Source organism: Pelodiscus sinensis, chromosome 7 (genome assembly GCF_052426305.1).
Source record: "Pelodiscus sinensis isolate ZL-2025 chromosome 7, ASM5242630v1, whole genome shotgun sequence".
Lineage (NCBI taxonomy): Eukaryota > Metazoa > Chordata > Testudines > Trionychidae > Pelodiscus > Pelodiscus sinensis.
This window is the reverse complement of record NC_143058.1, coordinates 7270599-7294114: the sequence shown is the minus strand read 5'-3', so window position 1 is coordinate 7294114 and position 23516 is coordinate 7270599.

The window sequence follows — 23516 nt, the reverse complement described above, 5'->3', positions numbered from 1 at the left end:
GTCCAGTTTGGCCGATGTATATAGCAGAGGGGCATTGCTGGCACATGATGGCATATATTACATTACTAGATGTGCAAGAGAATGAACCAGTGACACTACGGCTCTTCTGATTAGATTCTGTGATGGTGTCACTGGTGTAGATATGTGGGCAGAGTTGGCACCGAGGTTTGTTGCAGGGATTGGTTCCTGAGTTAGAGTTACTGTGGTGCGGTGTATAGTTGCTGGTGAGAATTTGTTTCAGGTTGGCATGTTGTCTGTGGGTGAGGACTGGCCTGCGTCCCAAGGCCCATGAAAGTTTCCCCACCATCCCCACTGAGGGAGGCCGATAGGAGCAAACTCTTCCATTGGCTTCCCTTACTCTTTACAGGAGTAAGAGTACCAGACACTGACAGGGGCACCCTCTGAGTTTGATGTAGTGGGACTTAAGTAGACCCACTAAATCAAACTCTGGAAAATTGATCACAGCAGCGTTGATCTTCCCTGGAGTGAAGAAATGTCCCAGGTGATTTCAATTGTCTTGTACAATTAAAGTGATTTTCTCTCCCTGTTCTTTCCAAAGATACCCTTGAAAATGGAGACCAATATTATCTGATATGCACCACATAGAATGAAAGGATGGCAGTGATTTTCCCACACGGCTTAATCTTCCTTGGTGCATGTGTAAGGCATATGCTCCTTTATGGTTTGCAGCACGCTCAAGACCCAGTGAAAGATAATGAGAGAAATGCGACAACATTTGTGCTGATAGTTTTATAGTCACCATATGCTCCCTCCCGTCTGGTTCCCTTCAGCTGGGCTGGCTTGTTGGCCGAAGAGCTTCCTGACCATTGACCACAGGGAGAGGTGCAAAGCATCATTATGTAAGAGATCTAATTAAGTACAGTACATGTAGAGGATGTTACCCGGTTGCTGGACTTCCAAGACAAATGGATTTCTCCATGGCCAGCATCTGTTCCTTCTTAGAATGAGCATCTGGGATTATTGAGGTAAGGTGGAACAATATTCAGATTTGAGACAATTTTTTATGGGCTCATTATCTCATGAGAAAGTAACCAAACTGTTCCCAGTTTGCACCTCTTCTGTAGCAGTGCAATCAACCTCAATATCTGACTCGCTGTTACCAAACAGAAAAGCCATACTTTGGTTTGATGTGAAATATATTCAGGAGATCAAATAACCAGTATCTGTCAGATTTATTGCTAAATGCCAACACTGCACTACAGGAAGAAACTCTATATGAAGTCCCCTTGTGCAGTGTTCTTCAATTCACCTTACACACAAAAGGTCTTCCCAAATGACACATTTCAGCCAGGAGTGTTTTACAAGTTACAAAACTCCGTACACATCACTAAAATGCAACCCATCGGTTTACCCCAGTTCCTTAACTTTTGTTCCTGTTCTTCTTTGTTTTTCAATATTCTCATTCCAGGGACAGTCCGTGAAGGTATCTCCTCAGCTTGAGTAGAGTGTTCATGTATTTTATCTCTGACAAGTTTCTTATTTCCTAATGCCAAAGCTAACATCAGCTTTCTGAAAGTGTTACAGGAGTCTAACATGTGAATAGAATTATAAAAAGACAAGAGGCCAGTTCAGGCCATGTCGTATCTAGAAACACACACACATGATAGTGTCACATTGATATTGTGGACTGAAAATATCCATTAAGTAAACTGTCAATGCTCATTGGGAAAATGATCTGCATGTATTAGCCCTGCATATATTGGGCAACACAAAATGAATAAACTTTAGTTTGCAAGTAACATTAACTGGCAAGTGTATGTTATCTTTTCTTTGGCACCCGCAGGCATGCTTCACACAAGAGAAACATCTAAGCAATCCTCATGCTCATATTGAAATGCCTGTCTGTGGTTTGGCTGTTTGAGTCTCCTTGCATTCCATATATGGGATGATCTTGTTAAGTGCCTATGGAAATTGGAAAGGGAATATTCACTTGTTATGAAGATTCTGTGTGTGAAAGTCCAGAAAGTGTACAAATGTGGCTTGCCTTTGCTTATTAAGCTTAGAAGAAACAAACACAAATCTGCTACACTTCTAAAGGCTTATCAGGTAGGTTCCCTCTTTATTTTGAGAAGCGGAAAACAAACAGAAATGAAGTTCAGGCTTGGGCCGCATGCAGACTGATTAACAGCCCAGAGGTATTGACTTCCCGGCATGGAACATTTCTCTGATCACGAGAACAAGGCAAAAGGAAAAAAAAGAAAATGAAACAGATGTAAGGAGCAAAGGGAAGCCTACAATTAAGACCATAAAAAGGGAATGAGAGAGTAAAGCAGGAGGGATTAATTGCTCACGTTAGATTCAGCCAGGCCCTGTGGCTTTGATACATTAATTTCAGTTTCAGGCTCCCACCTGGAGCTCACATTTAGAAATCACTAAAATAATAAATATGGAGGCTTTTCTGCTATGGTGCAAGGGGGAGTCTAACGAAGGTGAAACCATGGAAAATGCAGCTAAAGAAGAAGGGTGAGGAGTCTGCTATTTGTTAGATTCCCCTGCCCTTTGAATGGCACTACCATAGAGCATTGAGCCTCACCACTGAAAGAGGCATGGCTTTATATGCGGAAAGAGTCCTAGGAACAGCTATTCCACTGAGCAGCAGAAGTGACCTCGCCAGGGCTTGAATACACCATGGAGGAAGCATGAACCTGAGAGGAGAGGAGAGGAGATCATAAGCCAGTGCAATGGGATGAGGTTGAATCACGGAGCAGCAACCTGGTCCCGTAGAATGTCACAGATCCATGATGTGTGTGTTTGGTTTCTTGTAACTCAATGCAGCCACGAATTCAAGATACAAAGGCAAACAAATCATGGGACAGGAAAATCCTGGGGAATGCTTGTTCCTGACCTCCATGCTGCCTCCCTTTTGTAGATCACCATCGAGTAGCTCGACTAAGAAAAGCTGTCTGATGGAGAAATTATTCTTTCATGCCACCCCAAACATTCCTGGTGGCTCAGGGGAAGTGCTTCAGGTGCTCACACTGGAGCAAGCGGTTTATTTGTCAAATGCTGTTAAAAGGGCTCCTGGGCTCAGAAGCATCTCCCTGATGAATTGGTAGGGGTGGGAAATAAGAATTATAATATTCTATTGCTGCCCATCGGAAAACAATGAGAGCAGGCTGGGGCGACAGCCATTTTCTCTCCAATGGAAGATGATACTAATTGGCAGACCTAGAATAAAAACTGCAGCCATATGAACTGGTATTTTGAGTAACTATGTGTTATATTGTTAAAGGAGGGAGGCTGAAGGACAGAGTTTGGGGCTGGGAATTAAGAGACCTGGTTCAGTTTCCAGCTCAGCTACCGACTTCCTGTGTAACACTGGTCAAATAACTTACTGGTTAGTTCCCCCTTACTACCCCTGCCTTTAGTTCCATGTCTGCACACTGAGAGAATTAGCTCCCTTCTGCATGAGTGTTAAGAAGATAACTTCTGTATTTCAGTGAGGATGGCCATATATGTGCCTAGGTACATAGTCTTATGATGCTCTTGTTTTCAAGTTGAAAGTAAGAAACCTGCTTCTGAAATGATGGAAACTTAACACCTGACAAGACAACATATATACATGAAAATTTGTAACTATGAAGCTTTAAAAGTCCATCATCACACTTTATAACTGAGATTTTTTTTTATTTGGTGACAATGATTTGATTTTTAAAATATATTTATCCTTCATCAGCTTAGGTATCAGTGTTATTGCTTTTTTATTACTGCCCTCAGTAAAACGGAAAATAAGTTTAATTTTTCTCGAGAATTTGACCCAGACAATCAATACTTGTTTCTTTTCTATGTCTTGAAATACAGAATGTTTTTCAGCCTAATATGCACAATTTAATTTGTTGGATCAATAAATACTATTTCTATTTTCAGGTTTTTTGTCAATATGTTGTCTGGAAGATTGAAATTGACAGTAATAAACGAGCTTGTAAATGGAAAGTCTGGATTCCCATCTGTCTTTGGAAAGTAGCCATGATTTTTGTTAAATAACTCCAATTAGGTCTTAAGCACAGGTATGCCCAGCAGTATATGCACATTGCACAAAGAGACAGCTTGTTTTTTTTTTCCAGGTACTAGTTGGAAAATAAAATTGAGGACAATTAGCCATCACAAAGTGTTTAAGCAGCCAGTTTTAATGGCAAATTTTTAAAACATTTTTAAAGACCTGATGGGCTTTGGATCTGACCAGTCCTCCTAAAGCTTTATTATTTTGTTCTGTAGTCATAGCTAGAAGCTAGAAGTTTTGTCTTACGAGAAAGGGCAAACAGGGGTGATTAAAATAATGACTGCTACAGAAATTGATCTGTCCTCTCTTATACCACAAATTAATAGTCCTAGGGCGAGAACAGTGCTTGTGTCCCTCTAACTGAAAATCTGGGCCTTTTCACCCTCTTTCCTCCTGATTTTTTTTAATCCTTTAATTTTAAAGGTATTATAGTCTTACTTGAGGACACCACCACTCAAAGCAGATATATAATGGCTGTACCACTATAAATCCATGGAGGAAATATATTTTACTTCTTGGATGCTAATCAATGATATGTTAGCTTGAACATTTTTGGAACTGTGATCAAATAATTTTGGAGTTAAGGTCCGATATGGAACTACACATTTGTTTAATGTTAAGCCCATGCTTAACTATTTGCTCAAGCCGGGAAATAAAATAGTCTTGTGCTTAAAGGCACTGAAATAAGAGAGCTGATGCCCCAAAGAACTTTATAGCCTAAACAGATGGGATAGATAGAGAGGGGGAAGGGCATAGTATTAGCCCCATTCTACAGATGGGAAAGCATAGAACAGGGAGATGACCTGATTTGCGAACTCCCCTTTTTCCCTAGCAAGCCTGAGCAGATGTGGGAACTGAATTCAAATTTTCTAAATCTTATTTCAAGACTCCAAAATTACTTGATCACAGATCCAGAATTTCCCTTGTGAGAGGGGGAAAGGGGGTTGGATGGAAAAGAGAAAATCATTAAAACATTGCACTGCAGCACTTTCAAATGCTATGTTCTGTGTGGCAGGGGTAGTTATTTATGGAAACAGTATAGGCTGCATGTGTCTTGGTATATCCTCTAATTTCTGTCTTTAGTTTACATGGTCTTGAGAGAGTATTACCTAGCAGACATGCTCTAGCTAACGAGTCATTGATTAGCATCCAAGAAGTAAAATATGTTTCTTCCATGAATTTAAAGTGACACAGCCATTATGTAAACAATTAGTTACGTAACTGCTTTGAGTGGTATTGTCCTCAAGTGTGACTCACAGCAGGACCAAGTACCATCTAGACCATCCCTGACAGATGTCTGTCTAACCTGCTCTTAAATGTCTCCAGAGGTGGAGATTCCACAGCCTCCCTAAGCAATTTATTCCAGTGTTTAACGACCCTGGTAGTTAGAAAGTTTTTCCTAATGTCCAACCTAAACCTCCCTTGCTGCAGTTTAAGCCTTCCCTTGCTGCTTCTTGTCCTATCATAAGAGGCCAAAGAGAACAATTTCCCCCCCCCCCCTCCCTGTGACTCCCTTTAATAAGCCATTTTATTTTATTTTATTTTATTTTATTCATAAAACAAAAACAAATTTTTATCACTGATGCTAATAATACTGTAAATTCCACTTAATACCAATCCTGGTAACAACAGCCTCTAGTTAATGGCAACAAAATTTCAGGAATCAATCCGGTCCCGTTAACAAAAAATGGATTCTGATATTACGACAGCTGCTTATTAGCCACTTTTTTAGAGGAGAACTCCTGCCTGTAATCACCTTCCCAGCTATATGTGCTGAGCATTGTTTCTAAAAGTGTGAACCTATCTCTTGCTGATAAGAGGTCCTATATGAGTCCAGTGACCTCTAGTTTACACTAGGGAGTTATTTTGATATAAGCAGAGCATCCACACTACCAAGCCCGTTATTTCAAAACAACGGGTAGGTTATTTCGAAATGTATACTCCTGCTTTTCTCAGGGAAATAATGCTAATTTTGTAAGTGTTATTTTGAAATAACGGTAGTGTGGACACTCCAGTGACACTCTTTTGAAATAACTACACCCCAGAGTAATTCAAATGAATTATTCCATGGATCTTCCTGGGGCTCTAAGTTGAGGTAGCGTATTCACATTAAATGAACCTGCCTTGGACTAATTTTAAGGCTTCCCCATAGCGGGGATATGCTAATACAATTTTGTTATTTTGGGAGTTATTTCAAATTTAGTTATTTAAATAATTTCCTAGTGTAGACATGCCCTCGGAGTAGCTGTGACAGCAGTTGAAAAGTTTAGTGTTTCAAAATCTGTTGTGCTGGGCATTCTAAGGAATAGCCCTAATATATTACAGGAGAGCAAAAGAGCAGAACAAAGCAAAGCTTCAAACAACACCATGAAGGAAAGAGGGAAGGAATTGGGAAGGCTGGTGGCCCTGGTTTCAACATAAGCTTGGTCAAGGTGTACCACTCTGCCAGGCGAAGCAGAAACAGAAAGCAATTCCGCGGGCAGCAGAAGAGGGAAAGCAGTCCAAAAAGCAAACAGAATGTTGGAAAGTGTTAAGAAAGGGATATAGATAAGAGAGCAAAGATTTTATTGCCTCTCCATAAATCCATGGTACACCCACATCTTAAATACTGCATGCCGATGTGGTCACCCCGTCTCAAATAAGATACATTGAAAGTGGAAAAGGTTCCAAAAAAGGAAACAAAAATGATTAAGGGTTTGGACCGTCTTTTGCATGAGGTGAGATTAACAAGTATGGGACTTTTCAGCTTGGAAAAGAAACGATTAAGGAGGGATATGATTGACCTCTATAAAATCATAACTAGTTGAGAGAAAGTAAATAGGGGAGTATTAGATATGTAGCTGTGTTAGTCTGGTCTAGCTGAAACAAAAAACAGGACTATGTAGCACTTCAAAGACTAACAAGATGGTTTATTAGGTGATGAGTTTTTGTGGGCCAGACCCATTTCCTCGGATCAAATTGTGGAAGAAAATTGGCACGACCATATATACCAAAGGATACAATCTAAAAAATGAACACACATGAAAAGGACAAATCAAATTTCAGAACAGAAGGATTGGGGGGGGGGAGGTAAATGTCTGTGAGCTAATGATATTAGAGGTGATAATTGGGGAAGCTATCTTTGTAATGGGTAAGGTAATTAGCATCCTTGTTAAGACCTAGGTGTAAAGTGTCAAATTTAAGCATGAATGACAGTTCACAGGATTCTCTTTCAAGTCTGGTGTTAAAAGGTCTTTGAAGCAGGATGCAGGTAATTAAGTCGTTGAGGCAATGCCCCTTCTGGTTGAAATGGCAAGAAACTGTTTTTTCTTTGTGATCCTGTCTAAATCTGTTATGTGGGCATTGATTCTTTGGCGAAGTGTTTGAGACGTTTGTCCAATGTACATAGCAGATGGACATTGTCGCAGGAATATGTGTTCTTGATCTTATAACTCAATTGTTTAGGTCCAATAATGGTATCAGCAGAGTGAATATGTGGACAAATCTGGCAACAGGGTTTATTGCAAGGGAAAGTTCCAAGGTTGGTGTTAGTGGGATATGTCCTGTGGTTGTTGGTAAGAATCATCTCGAGGTTAGGTGGTTGTCTATAGGGCTGTGTCTAGACTACATGGCTCCATCGACGGAGCCATGTAGATGAGGGTTATAGGCAAAAGGAAATGAAGTGGCGATTAAAATAATCGCGGCTTCATTTAAATTTACATGGCTGCCATGCTGAGCCGACAAACAGCTGATCAGCTGTTTGTCCGCTCAGCGCGCTAGTCTGGACGCTTCCCTGCCGACATCAAAGCCCTTTGTCAGCAGCCCCGTTATTCCTCGTGGGATGAGGTTTACCGGGGCTGCCGACAGAGGGCTTTGATGTCGGCAGGGGAGCGTCCAGACTAGTGCGCTGAGCGGACAAACAGCTGATCAGCTGTTTGCCGGCTCAGCGCGGTAGCCATGTACATTTAAATGAAACCGCGATTATTTTAATCGCGGCTTCATTTCCCTTTTTCGAATACACAAATCTCCAGCCTCCGTCGATGGAGGCATGTAGTTTAGACGTACCCTAGGAGACTATGGGTCTGTCTCCCAGAGCCTCTCAGAGTTTAGTATCCTATTCCAGTGTAGGTTGTAGTTTATTGATAACGTGTTGGACAGGTTTAAGTTGGGGGCTGTAGGTGATGACAAGTGGTATTCTATTGTTGGTTTTCTTGGGTCTGTCTTGAAGTAGATGGTTTCTGGGTAGTCATCTGGCTCTTTCAATTTGTTTTTTTATTTCTCCGGGTGGGTAGTTGATGTTTATAAATGCTTAGTAGAGAACCTGAAGTTTCTGGTCTCTGTCAATGGGATTAGAGCAGATGCGGTTGTATCAAACGGCATGGATACAATAGACGATGGATACATAGACGATGGATCGTATGGTGTGTTCTGGATGGGAGCTGGAGGCATGAAGGTAACTATGAGTCTGTGGGTTTTCTGGAGAGCGGTGTCTAATTTACAATTGGTGATATGTACTGTGGTATCCAGAAAATGGATCTCTTGTGTAGAATGATCCAGGCTGAGATTGATGGTGGGGTGTAAATTGTTAAAATCTCTGTGGAATGTCTCCAGTGTTTCTTGGCCATGGGGCCAGATCATAAAAGATGTCATCGATGTAGAATAAGTAGAGAAGAGGTAAGAGGGGACAGGATCTGAGGAAATGTTGTTCTAAGTCAGCCATAAAGATGTTAGCGTACTGTGGGGCCATGCGTGTACCCATGGCTGTGCCGCTGATCTGGAGGTATAAGTTGTCCTCAAACTGGAAATAATTGTGGGTGAGAACAAAGTTACATAGGTCTGCTGTCAGATTAGCAGTGGTGTCCTCTGGGATAGTGTTTCTAATTGCTTGTAATCCATCTTCATGTGGGATGTTGGTGTATAGAACATCCATGGTAGCAAGAATGGTGTTATCGGGGAGGTTATCAATGTTTTGTAGTTTCCTTAGGAAGTCAGTAGTAACTCAGAGATAGCTGGGAGTGTTGGTTGCGTAGGGTTTGAGAAAAGAGTCTACATAGCTGGATTAACCAATAGTGAGCGTGCCGATACCTAAGATGATGGGACGTCCAGGGTGTCCAGGTTTATGGAATTTGGGAAGCAGATAGAACAATCCTGGTCAGAGTTCAGAAGGTGTTTCTCTGTAGATTTGGTCCTGAGTAGATGTAGGGAGGTCTTTATGGAGACAGTGTAGTTTCTTTTGGTATTCTGAGGTGGGATCAGAGTCCTGTTTTTTGTTTTAAATAAGGGAGTGTTATTTACTTCTTCCCATAACACAGGAACTATGGTTCATCAAATGAAATTAATAGGCAGCAGATTTACAACAAACAAATAGGCCAACATTTTAACAGGGCTTGAAAAATAGCTAGATAAATTAATGAAGGAGAGTCCATCAATGGCTATTGGTCAGGAACAGTCTTCCTCGCCTCTTTACTCCAGAAGCTGGAAAGGAGTGACAGGAGATGTATTACTTGATGGCCACCTGTTCTGCTCATTCCATCTGGGGCGCCTGGCATTGGCCACTGTTAGAAGACAAGATGCTGGACTAGATGGACCTTTGGTCTGACCCAGCATGGCTGTTTATGTCCTTATGCTCTTCTTATGAGGCTGCAAGCAATACCAAGAGGGATTTACATGTGGTGATGGCAAACCATAGATAGCAGACAACACTGGAGAAATGTTGTTCTTAGACCCATTTGTGTTGATAATATCTTGTTCTGCTTTAATTTGTAGCACATATAAGGAACATCAAATCTAAGCAGAGTACTGTTTGGTATAGAAAAGTTATGTTCTAATTGTTTTATAGGTGTTTTTAAAATTACTTGTTATAAAAATTGTGCCACTGTAGTCAGAGACACCCAGTAAGCTGACATGTCCAGCGTTTGCACTAAGCATTGTGGTAAACTGTACATTGTATCTATATCAGTGTATTATGATTTTCTTCTTTAGTACTGAAAGTTAATCATCAGTTTCACAATTGCTGCTCTGTATGATGGGCCATTGTTCTGCAGTTTCATTTCTACATATCCCCATGACAACAGTGACTCCTGCTTACTGGCTACGTCTGAACAGCAACACTTCTTTCATGGGAAGTAAGAGGTTGCTATTAAGCAGGATCTATTCTACTGAAGATTATACAAATTCAGGGAAATAATGCACTTTTCAAAAGTAGAGGTTTGGGTTTCAAATAGCTTGGGCAGCAGGAATGGAAAAGTCAGATTCACTTTTACTCAAATTGGTTTCACTTCCTGGCTGTAATGCACCTGCTCAGTGATTCAATGTTTCACTGCCAGACACTGAATGACTATCTTTGACTATTCCCCTGCTCTCTACCACCCCCAAAATCACACAGAACACCTTCCCCCTCCAAAAAAACCCCCTATTTTATATATTTCCATTCACAGCTTGTTCTGTGCCTCTACCTGGCAATCCCATTTTAATCCATTAAGGACATTAGAGGCTCCATTCTTGAGCACAGATGGAAAATGATACATTAGAGGCTATATTAAAACTTAATTCAGTACTTTCTGTTTAATTCCCTGACTTGGCTAAGTACTGAAGTCCTTACAGTGACTGTAGCTGTCCTGTCTGACTTGTTCAGGGGGTGAGTCAGATGTGTTATGATCATCATATTATCAGAGACACTGCTAGTTTGCATGGCAAATAGCAAGCTAAATAGATTAGAGAGATAAAGGTATTACTTAGAGCTCCCCCACCTAGCAGCTAGACTTGTGTGTCCTGGACTAGGTCTCTTGTTGTCCATGGGCAACAGTATTATCATGTTAACCAAAGAGCAGCCTCCTTCAAGGCCTACTGAATAGCAGTTGTCTCTGAAGGAGTCAGGTGGCATCAGCATACTAGTTTCTGAGAAATGATCTGTAAGAAAAAAAAATCTCAGCTTAGTGGAATTCTGATTTCAATTATCTGCACTTCCTGCTTGGTTCTCCCCTCCCCTTCTCACCTTATGCCATTTATCTAATATATGGGTTTATATAATGCACCACAGTGGCGGCTGAGTGGCAACAGATTTCTGTAAGTACACAAGCAGGCCAGAATGGCCATGTGCTCCCGTGCCCTATTAATAAATGCCTTCAGGCTGCAGGATTTGATTTTTAAAGTTACTGCATAGAGATGGGAGAGAGGAGTGACCTCCATTGTCACTCTGGGGTTCCCAAGTCCTGGATAGATGCTGAGAAGGTATTTTCATACTATGTCTAGGACAATGACCATGAACAAGAGAGGTGTGGTCCAGAAGACAGGCAGACTTGAAATTAGAACCTCGGAGTCTGTCTAAGTTTGGCCCGTCATGTGAATATGGAGTCAGGGCAGCATATGACGGTGCCGAGTGTTTTGCTCTCTTTGAATTGTCTGGCTCAGAAGATAAGCCTCTGGGTCTTTGATCATCTGGAAGTCACTGGATACAATCTCTTTCAGTAACCGAGTCTAGAGGTGGTTCCTGGGAGCATCTCCTTCAGCAGAACAGTGACAAGCGATGAATTCCCACAGTTCATGAACAAGCAAGTTGGAGAAATATCGGGATTTTCACCCTTTGTGGTCATCTTCTCTTTGCATACCACAGTTCTGAGATCAAAAGCTGGTCCTCCAAAAAGGGACATATGAGTTTATCACTGTCACTTCTGCCCAATAAAATAATTATTCATCATAATTCACTCCTTGCTAAAAATGATGCCCTTTCTTTTGAAACATGATGGGAATCGAGACTGAGGGGAAAAACAACTGAGGAGAGTTGGCAGTTTTTCAAAGGGACATTGTTAAGAGCCCAAAAGCAAGCTATGTGTCGGAAAGATAGAAAATATGGCAAAAGACCGCCTTGGCTTAACCATGAGATCTTGCATGATCTAAAAATAAAAAAGGAGTCATATAAAAAAATGGAAAGTAGGACAAATTACAAAGGATGAATATAGGCAAACAGCACAGGAATGCAGGAGCAAGATTAGAAAGGCAAAGGCACAGAATGAGCTCAAACTAACTACGGGAATAAAGGGAAACAAGAAGACTTTTTATAAATACATTAGAAGCAAAAGGAAGACCAAGGAGAGGGTAGGCCCACTGGTCAGTGAGGAGGGAAAAACAGTAACAGGAAACTTGGAAATGGAGATGCTTAATGACTTCTTTGTTTCGGTCTTCACCGAGAAGTCTGTAGGAATGCCTAAGATAGTGAATGCTAGTGGGAAGGGGGTAGTTTTAGAAGGTAAAATAAAAAAAGAACAAGTTAAAAATCACCTAGAAAAGTTAGATGCCTGCAAGTCACCAGGGCCTGATGAAATGCATCCTAGAATACTCAAGGAGCTGATAGAGGAGGTATTTGAGCCTCTAGCTATCATCTTTGGAAAATCATGGGAGACGGGAGAGATTCCAGAGGACTGGAAAAGGGCAAATATAGTGCCCATCTATAAAAAGGGAAATAAGAACAACCCAGGAAACTAAAGACCGGTTAGTTTAACTTCTGTGCCAGGGAAGATAATGGAGCAAGTAATTAAGAAAATCGTCTGTAAACACTTGGAAAGTGGCAAGGTGATAGGGAACAGCCAGCATGGATTTGTAAAGAACAAATCATGTCAAATCAATCTTATAGCTTTCTTCGATAGGATAACGAGCCTTGTGGATAAGGGAGAAGAGGTGGATGTGGTATACCTAGACTTTAGTAAGGTGTTTGATACGGTCTCGCATGATACTCTTATCAATAAACTAGGCAAATACAAGTTAGACGGGACTACTATAAGGTGGGTGCATAACTGGCTGGATAACTGTACTCAGAGAGTAGTTATTAATGGTTCACAATCCTGCTGGAAAGGCATAACAAGTGGGGTTCCGCAGGGGTTTGTTTTAGGACCAGCTCTGTTCAATATCTTCATCAACGATATAGATATTAGTATAGAAAGTACACTTATTAAGTTTGCAGATGATAACAAGCTGGGAGGGGTTGTGACTAATCTGTAGGATAGCGTCATAATTCAAAATGACCTGGACAAATTGGAGAAATGGTCTGAAGTAAATAGGATGAAGTTTAATAAAGACAAATACAAAGTGCTCCACTTAGGAAGGAACAATCAATTTCATACATACAGAATGGGAAGCGACTGTCTAGGAAGGAGCATGGCAGAAAAGGATCTAGGGGTTATAGTGGACCACAAGTTGAATATGAGTCAGAAGTGTGATGCCGTTGCAAAGAAAGCAAACATGATTCTGGGATGTATTAACAGGTGTGTTGTGAGCAAGTGAAGTCATTCTTCCGCTCTACTCTGCGCTGGTTAGGCCTCAATTGGAGTATTGTGTTCAGTTCTGGGCACTGCATTTCAAGAAAGATGTGGAGAAATTGGAGAGGGTCCAGAGAAGAGCAACAAGAATGATTAAAGGTCTAGAGAACATGACCTATGAGGGAAGGCTGAAGGAATTATGTTTGTTTAGTTTAGAAAAGAGAAAACTGAGGAGGGACATGATAGCAGTTTTCAGATATCTAAAAGGGTGTCATAAGGAGGAGGGAGAAAACTTGTTCATCTTGGCCTCTGAGGATAGAACAAGAAGCAATGGGCTTAAACTGCAGCAAGGGAGGTTTAGGTTGGACATTAGGAAAAAGTTCCTAACTGTCAGGGTGGTCAAACACTGGAATAAATTGCCCAGGGAGGTTGTGGAATCTCCATCTGTGGAGATATTTAAGAGTAGGTTAGATAAATGTCTATCAGGGATGGTCTAGACAGTATTTGGTCCTGTCATGAGGGCAGGGGACTGGACTCGATGACCTCTCAAGGTTCCTTCCAGTCCTAGTGTTCTATGATTCTATGATGACAAGCCATTGTTGATATAAAATGAAAAGATATACCATAGCTGGTTTTCCCTCTTGACAACTGCTGTTGACTCAAAGAGAAACTCTGCACTAACAGTACTCAAAATGACACACCCATTTGATAATTCTGGTGAGGTAAAGACTTGACAGTGAAAAGCTTTCACCTCAGAAAGCTGTGTGCAAACTTTTTTTTGGATTGGCTGGCCATTCAACCTTCAGAACTGAAATTCTGGGCTGTTCCAGTGTGGTACACTGAATGAAAAGGAAAGGTTACAAAAATCTGCATTGTGATAGTGTAATCCACTCACCTGCTGGTTGTGGTTCACTCTCCCATGTTGTGTCCCAGTTGTCTGAGAGCGAGCTGGCTTTATCGCTCAAGCTGTACAGACTCACACACAAAGGTCCCAGGGTATGTCTACACCACAGCACTAATTCAAACTAATTTAATTCGAATTAGTTAATTCGAACTAAGCTAATTCGAACTAGTGCATCTAGACCTAAAAACTAGTTTGAATTAGCATTTTGCTAATTCGAACTAGCATGTCCAAACTGAGTGGACCCTGAACCGAGGTTAAGGCTGGCTGGAACCAGTGCCAGCAGGGCATCAGGTTAGGACTTAGAGCTTGGAGCTGCTGTCTCAGGCTAGCTGAGGGCTGTGCTTAAAGGGACCCGACCCCCACCCCGGACAGACAGTTCTCAGGGGTTCCCCGCTCGCTTGTCTAACTAGATGAGGGACAGCAAAGCAGTCCTGGCTTGGAGTGCCCTGAATGCCCACACTCGGCACATCACAGCACTCGGCCATCAGCCCAGCTGCACTTGCTGCAGGCTGCCATCCGGGGGGGGGGGGGGTGAATCGGGGGGCTGCAGTATCCAGGAGACCCTGCAGGAGAGCTTCCACCCTGAGAAGCCCGCAGAGCCACCCTAGTCCTCCCCATCGGGGGCTCGTGCCCCATTCCTCCCTCACCACCTTCCACTTACCCCTTCCTAGGCCCCCTTCCTGATGTACAAAATAAAGGACACGTGTTCAAAAATAGAAACTCTCTTTATTGAACAAAACTCGGGGAGACTGGGAAAAGGAGGGAGAGGGGAAGAGAGAGGGTGGGAGAGGAAGGGAGGACACCTGGGAGGAGGGAGCTGAATGGGGGAAGCCAGGGGAAGAAGGAGATGGGGAAGTATCAAACTATGGTACGCCATATTTTCAGTACTGTGTACAGATGTGATCTCCTCACCCCAGAAAAGGTATTTTGGCCTTGGAAAAGGTTAAGAAAAGGGCAACTAAAATGGTCAGGGGTTTGGAACAGGTTCCATATGAAGAGAGGCTAAAGAGACTGGGAATTTTCAGCTTAGAAAAGAGGAGAATGAGGGGGGATATGATAGAGGTCTATAAAAGCATGAGTGGAATGGAGAGGGTGCATAAAGAAAAGTTCTTCATTAGTTCCCATAATAGAAGGACTAGAGGACACCAAAGGAAATGAATGGGTAGCAGGCTTCAAACTAATAACATAAAGTTCTTCTTCACAAAGCAAATAGTCAACCTGTGGAACTCCTTGCTGCAGGAGGCTGTGAAGGCTAGAGCTATAACCCTCTTTAAAAAGAAGTTAGATAAAGTCATGGAGGTTGGGTCCATGGAGTGGTATTAGCCAGGGGATAGAAATGGTGTCCCTGGCCTCTGTTTGTGGAAGGCTGGAGATGGATGGCACGAGACAAATGGCTTGGTCATTGTCTTTGGTCCATCCCCTCCAGGGTCCCTAGTGTTGGCCGCTGTCGGCAGACAGGCTACTGGGCTAGATGGACCTTTGGTCTGATCCAGTACGGCCATTCTTATGTTTTTATGTTCTAAGCTCAAGGTCGGGGTCTCACTCTACCACCTTGATTTTCATGGAAACCTGCTCCTGGGTGGCCAGGCTGGCAGCTATCCTGCCCTAGACTGCCACTTTCCTGTGCCTAGTGTGGAGACTGTGGACGTTGGAGGCTTCCCCCCAAACCTTGATGAGGTCCATGATGTTCGCACTAGACCAGGCGGGCGCCCGCCTCTTGCAGCCCCGGGCAGTCTCCTGGGAGCCGCCAGCCTGGTCCCGGGAAGAGGTGGAGGGCTGGGTGGAAGCGGGTGGCTGGCTCATTCCGTGCCAGGTGCAGGGTCTGCTGGCTGGGTGCTCGCAGGCTTGCATGTGGCACGGGCACCGTAGCCAGACCATGCCCCTTTAAGGACTCTGGGGCTGGGAGCGGGGCAGACGACTTTCCCTGGTGGTGCCCAGAGTGGCCACCAGGGCAAGCTGGGGAAGGCTAGCCTCCCACTAGTTCGAATTAAGTGGCTACACATTCCTTAATTCAAACTACTTAATTTGAACTAGGCATTAGTCCTTGTAGAATGAGGTTTACCTAGTTCGAATTAAACGCTCTGCTAGTTCGAATTAAGTTCGAACTAGCAGTTTGCCTGTGTAGCCCCTATGAAAGTTAATTCGAACTAACAGCTGTTAGTTCGAATTAACTTTGTAGTGTAGACATACCCCCAGATTGGGTTTCACCTGGTGGTGTTACAATAGCAATTTATGAACCTCCTTTAATGCATTTATTTTCACGGGGAAAAAATAGACATGGAAATATTATCGTTTGCTGTGGAGTGGACTTCTGCTTTAGCAACCTAAGTCAATAACACCACTGAGAACATTTGGGAGAGCCATACAGCTGCTCACTATTTCAATGAGCTAGGTAATACATCGCTGCTGAGGGCAGATCAAAACTCCTGCCAAGAAAGGTGCATTGTGGGAGACATAGTCCAATCAGAGGGCTGGGCTCTAGAATTGAATGGAAGCCTGAAGGACTGAACTGTAGTTCCCAGGAATCACCCTGAGCAAAATAACTGAATCCTAGTACTCTGATTTGTTTTCAACTGAAATATTTCAGATTTTGATTTTTTTTCCTAAAATCAGAATTTTTCTGGGGGAAAATTCCCATTTTAAAACCAGCTTTAGTCACTACTCATGGTCAAATTGTCTCTCTCTCTCTCTCTGCATTTTATTATTATTTTACTATTTTATTAATATTTAATTATTTTATAGAAAGCTCTTGAGACTGAAAGGTTGCTACATGCATCAAGGCAAAAAATAGTTATGCAACACCATTTCCAGAACCTTGAAGATATGCAGGTGCTAATTATGCTTTACTTAATGCACATGAGGGAGTCTAAAAAGCCATTTACATATGCCAAGCTTCATCTTCCCTATACACTCCTCTCTGAAAGGAAACTATGAGCCAAGCGTGATGGTAAAAGGTCTCCTGAGATCAAATCTTTGATGGTTTATTGATCTCATTTTATGCTTTTCAGAGTCATTAAAAATAACCTTTCTTTTGTCATTCAGTCCTAGGGAGTACATTGAACATTATGATCATGTAGGTCACTGAACACTTTATAGTAGTTTATTCAAACAAATGGAGCAACATCTTCCTTCTAGCTGACTGGCAAGATGAAGGTATCAGAGGAGAGGAAAGATTGTTAAAGCAAAACACAGCACGCCTTTGCTTTGTAATGATCTCCCCTTGAAAAGTGGAGATTCAATTACTTAAGAAATCAAAGTGTCCAAAGGGGCCAAAGATTTCATATTTCCTTCTTTGACAAAGTCCTTGTCTGATATAAAAACTAACAGTAAAATCATATTCATTTCTACATTGAGCATGGCGAGGGGCATGAAAGGAGACTCGTCTTTCCTAGGCAAATTGCTGTGCTAAAACTGCACACAGCATAAAACATTAAACACAACGATTATTCTGGGGAAATTAGAGTAAAATCAGAAAAAGGCATCTTTCTCCTGGGAGGAACTAAATGACAAATAGCACTGAGTAAAGCTGAAACAGCTGTTGAATTAAAACACTTCAGTTACAAAAAAAAAAAAAAAAACCCTGATGGGATCACATCTGGATGCAGAATTTGGATGTTGCTTTTCCCCACCCTTGTCTTAAGAAGTCGGGAAATACATACTTTGACGCTTGTTAATAAAGCATGTTGTAACTGATGATGCAGATAATGTCATGCAAGCCAATTGAAAGGATTTCTCTGTTCAGTTTGAAGCACGTGGCAGCAAATCTGCTACAAAAGCTATGGATTTACACCTAGACGGTTTTGCTCTCATATTGCAGCATCAAGAACTTTCCTTTGCAGTCTGCTGCAGTTTGTTCAACAACTCAACTCATACCTCCCCATTATAGCCTCTTGGTTTTTTGTTCTTTTAAATCCGAGTAGCCAATGTCATAAGACATTACATAAATGCCACTCTGTGCCTCTGAACATGCACTGTGGACATGTGTTCTATGAGGCTACGTCTACACTGGCACCTTTTCCGAAAGGGGCTTGCTAATTTTAAACTTCAGAATAGGGAAATCCGCGGGGGATTTAAATATCCCCCGTGGGATTTAAATAAAGATGTCCGCCGCTTTTTTCCGGCTTGTAGATAAGCCAGAAAAAAGCATCTAGATTGGTGCGATCCTCCGGAATAAAGCCCTATTCCGGAGGATCTCTTATTCCTACTTCAAATAAGAGATCCTCCGGAATAGGGCTTTATTCCGGAGGATCGCACCAGTGTAGACGCTTTTTTCCGGCTTATCTACAAGTTGGAAAAAAGCGGCGGACATCTTTATTTAAATCCCGCGGGGGATATTTAAATCCCCCGTGGATTTCCCTATTCTGAAGTTTAAAATTAGCATGCCCCTTTCGGAAAAGGGGCCAGTGTAGACATAGCCAGAGTTATTGGCTGTAAATGTAACTATGATTTTGGAGTCTGGTTTTTGTTGTAGGGGAGGACAACTGGAGACAACACCAGCCATATCTCATGACATGCTGAAGAGCTTATGTAACCCATTGGTTAGTGTGTATTGCAGGTCCCTGTCTCTAGTCTACAGAGAATAATACCCTGTTATGGCCCTTGTGTTTACCAGCTCTTACTTTGAACTTTAGGAGTTGCTAGTTAAATCCTCAGTATATTAGCTTACACCCCTATGTGAATGAATTCCCTACTCACTGGAGTACTGTAATGGGTTGACTTCCTTTTTTGGCTGATAGCAGCTTTTGGACTAAAATAAAAATATTTATTTTAGTAGACAATTTCCAGCTTTCCAAAAATGGAAGACTTCTAGTGTTTGGTTTCATTTTCTCATTTCTAGTGTTTGGTTTCATTTTCATTTTCTCATTTTTCCTAGAAATTAAATTTAACGATCTGAAAAATATTAAGAATTGGAGGCTTTTTTGTCCAGTGACCTAGGTTTGCAAATGCATTTGGAATTTTGAAATGGGTTTTGTTTGGAAGCACTCAGTGCGCAGATATGTCAGATTGCTTTTAAAAAAATCTACAATTTTTCCTATTTAAAAAAACCTAAACAGTGGTTGATTTTTAACCAGTTTTTCTATAAAGTCATTACATAAATTTTTATACAAGTTTTGTACAAAAAAGAGGAAAAATGGGTGAATTATTTTGAAGGAATGATTTTAATGTAAATATAGTTGATTTTTGTGTGACATTTTCTTTTAGAAAAAGGCTAATTTTTCATTCCACAAACCTTTCTTCCTTTAAAGAATTTTAGCCATCTCTATTAATTAACAAAATTTTTGGTATTTGACTAGGTTTTTTTTGTATGTTGGGGTACAAATGCACCTGCTTCAAGACCTGAATCAATTTCACTTCCCGTCCAACTTTCGAGAAGTTAAGAAATGGATCTAAACATCTCTGATTTTACATGCCCCCTATAAAGGCCTGATCCATAGTTCTGGATCTAATTTCCCCAAATCTGGAGAAGCTTTGAACTTTACAATGAATCAGGAATTGGAAAACCTGATGTGAGGTTCTATAAATACCTTAAGCTCTATTGTGTTAAAGAACAGAACTTTAGCTCATGGGATTTACTTTCTCATTAACTTCCATAACCTCATCTGTCACAATGGTTATGTCATCATGAATTAAGTAATTAGGGTTTTTCTACACAAATGCTTAGCTCACAGCAAGCTGTAGTGGATATCTATCTTGCACTAGCCTGATACACACTAAATATCTGTTTGGACCCTGTTGTGGCACATATAAAGTTTTGCAGTGTGCTTTAATCTACTTCCATTTCCATGTGTACTACAGCACTTCCTCTGCACAATAGCAGAACACACATGGAGCGTTAATGCCCAGCAGGCTAGTTTGGGATAGATTTACACCCCAGCTTCTCATTGGCTAACCAGACATATAAACATATAATGAAAATTCCATCCACTGGTAGCAGGGCTTTCTGGGTTTACCCTGCATGGCTACATCTACACTACAGCAGAAAGTCAATATAAGCTATACAACTCCAGATGCCTGAATAATGTAGCTGGAGTTGATGTACATTGAGTTACCACAGGGTCTACACTGCAGGTGGTTGATGGGAGAACCTTTCCCATTGATTTCTCACTTTTCTCAGCGGGGGTTGATGGAAGAATGATCTGCAGTTGATTTGTCAGGTCTTCACTAGACCCAATAAATCGCTCACTGGTGGATCGATTTCAAAGCATCGATGCGGGCTGTAGTGGAGATGTAGCCTGGCTCAGCAGCTGAAACTAGAATCTGTATGTAGTTGATCTCCCAAGAGATTAAAAATGAGGCATAGCAGCAGACGTTTCAAGAGATTCTGATCCATAAGATCAACTAAGGGTATGGCTACACAGAGGGGCTATTTAGGGATACCAGAAGTATCCCAAAATAGCTACCCCACATTTTTTGACCATTTCCACTATTTTGAGAGAGCCCATCTGCTATTTCAAGACTTATTTCGACATCCCTGTAACTCTTATTCCACAAGGGTTAAGGGATGGCTCAGAATAGTGTGTTATTTCAAAATGTGGTGCTGTGGAGACGCGCCAAATTTTGAAATACACTATCTTGAAATTCAATCGAAATAAGATACCCAATTTGCATAGCATAAATTTTATATCTTATTTTGAGTTTAGGGTGCTATGCAGATGCACCTTAGTGAATAAAAAAAATCCCTTGGCCGCAATTCATACTCGTATTGCCTCAATAACTCACCTGTATGAAATAACGTTTTTAACACTATTCTGTTCTCTGTCATTTTGACATCCAGTGTCCTGTGGTTTTCACTGGAAGTGCTAGCTATTGTATGTCATACTGCTTACTCTAGGCTTAATCATTGTATGGTATAAATGGCCTGTGACTTGGTGCAGCTGGGAAATTGCTGCTAGCTTGAGAGAGATTATTTTTGTTTTATTTCTCTTTATGTCCCCTTCTTGGCTATCTCTCTTTCCTCATTTTCCCTCAGGGACTTCTCAGGGATGAAATGGTGGGTGGGATTCTCAAGTGAGGGAGAGGCTTTGCCTCTGAATTTGAACCTCTGAAACACTACAGACGTTTCTGATAATTTTAAATTATTCCTGTCTAGTTAGAAATAGGAAATAACAAGATAAAATATTTTTTTTCTCAAGGGGACACTTCTACGAACCACAACCCACTCTTTTTATTGCCTATTTATTTTTAATATTATTAATTTTCAAGGTCAAGATGGGGCTGTGGACTAAGGGTTGGAAAAGTCTCTGCTCATATTATTCCACTCGTGTTTCTTTGCTGGGGATGATAGAACAGATGAAAAATGTAAAATGCCATTGTAGAAGCTGAGATGGGTGAGAAAGGGGAGAGAACATGAGCTATAATAGCAGAGAGAAAGAAGGGACAGGCAGAACAGGGAGGCAAAATCAAATAAGTATCTTAGATGATTATATACAAATGCAAGAAGTATGGAACTTTGCCATGAAGCCTCTAGGGGTTTCATGCCAGTCCCAAGCCTGGATAAAGGAGGAGGGTTGGTCTGATAATGTTGAGGCAGCGGTGAGAACATGTGGATAGTTGGAAAGTTGGTTTAGAACAAGTAGAGGTACGAGACAAGGAGATCCAATATCGCCAAGTATCTTCATCATGCACCGAGAGCGATGGACAAGATCAAGGAAAAGGTAGCATGGGATGAGAATTAACAACTTGAGGTTCATGGATGATATAGTTATCATTGAGGAAGATGAAGAGAAGCTAGTGAGAACGGTGCAGGTGCTAAATGAGGAAGGAAGCAGTATGGACTGATTATAAATATCAATAAAACAAAGACAATGGTATTTGGAGATAAGGAAATAGGAAGGAAGATCAGGGTAGATGAGAGCGTAGAGAAGTTCATGTATTTGGGGAGCAACATGACATATGATCTAGACTGTTAGAAGGAAATAGCAACTAGAATAGCGAAAGCAAGAGTGAGTTTGAAGGAGATAGATAAGATCTGGAAAAGTAAAGCTATTAGCTTAGGAACAAAGCTGAGCATCTTGAAAACATATGCATTTAGCAGCATGTTGTATGGATGGGAGACGTGTGATAATGAAAGATTAGAAGAGAAGGATATTGGCGCTCGAGAGGAGTTGTTATAGAAAGATCCTGAGAATAGGATGGATGCAGAAGGTCACCAATGAAGAATTATATAGGAAGATACAGCCAAAAGAGAACCTTCTGCAGAAGCTTATACAATGGAAGTTGCAGCTATTTGGGCATATCTGCAGAATGAACGATAAGCAAAAAGTTAAGACCCTGGTTCATAATGGATGATCCGAATAAGAGAGGCAGACCCCACAGAGAATGGGTAAATGATATAGTAGATTGGTGCGGAGCTAGTCTACGGAAACTAAGTCACTCCACACTGGGCAGGGAAAGACAGAAGGAAATAGTGAGGGAGTCATCGGACACCAACTGCCGTTGAGCCCGCGGTCGTTGTTGATGATGAAGAAGTTTGGGGAATAAGCAGGAAGAACTTGAAGTGCTAATAAATGAACACAAATAGGACATAGGTCATATCACAGAAACCTGGCGGGATAATGCACACTATTGGAATATTGGTATAGAAGGGTACAGATTAATCAGGAAGGATAGCAGGGGAAAAAAGAGGGGAGGTGTTGCCTTATACATTAAAAATGTATACACTTGGACTGAGGTGGGGTTGGATGTAGGAGACAGACTTGTTGAGAGTCTCTGGGTTAGGCTAAAAAGGGTAAAAAATAAGGGTGATATCATGTTACGGGTCTTCTAAAGACCACATACCCAGGCAGAAGAAGTGAATGAGGCTTTTTTTAAACAACTCACAAAATCATCCGAAGTGCAGGATTTGGTGGTGAGGGGGGACTTCAACTACCAGACTTGTGTTGGGGATCTAACACAGTGGGGCACAGATTATGCAATACGTTCTTGGACTGCATTGGAGACAATTTTTTATTTCAGAAGGCTGAGAAAGCTACTAAGGGGAAGCTGTTCTAGATTTGATTTTAACAAATAAGGAGGAACTGGTTGAAAATTTGAAAGTGGAAGGCAACTTGGGTGAAAGTGATAATGAAATCATAGAGTTCATGATTCTAAGGAATGATAGAAAGGAGAACAGCAAAAGAGAGGCAATGGATTTCAGGAAGGCAGATTTTAGTAAACTCAGAGAGCTGGTAGGTAAGGTCCCAAGATTAAGAGGGAAAAAAACTGAAGACAGGTGGCAGTTTATCAAAGTAACATTATTAAGGAAACTATTCCATTGTGTAGGAAAGATAGAAAGCATAGCCAAAGACCACCTTGGCTTAACCAGAAGATCTTGCATGATCTAAAAATAAAAAAGAAGTCATATAAAAAGTGGAAATTATGT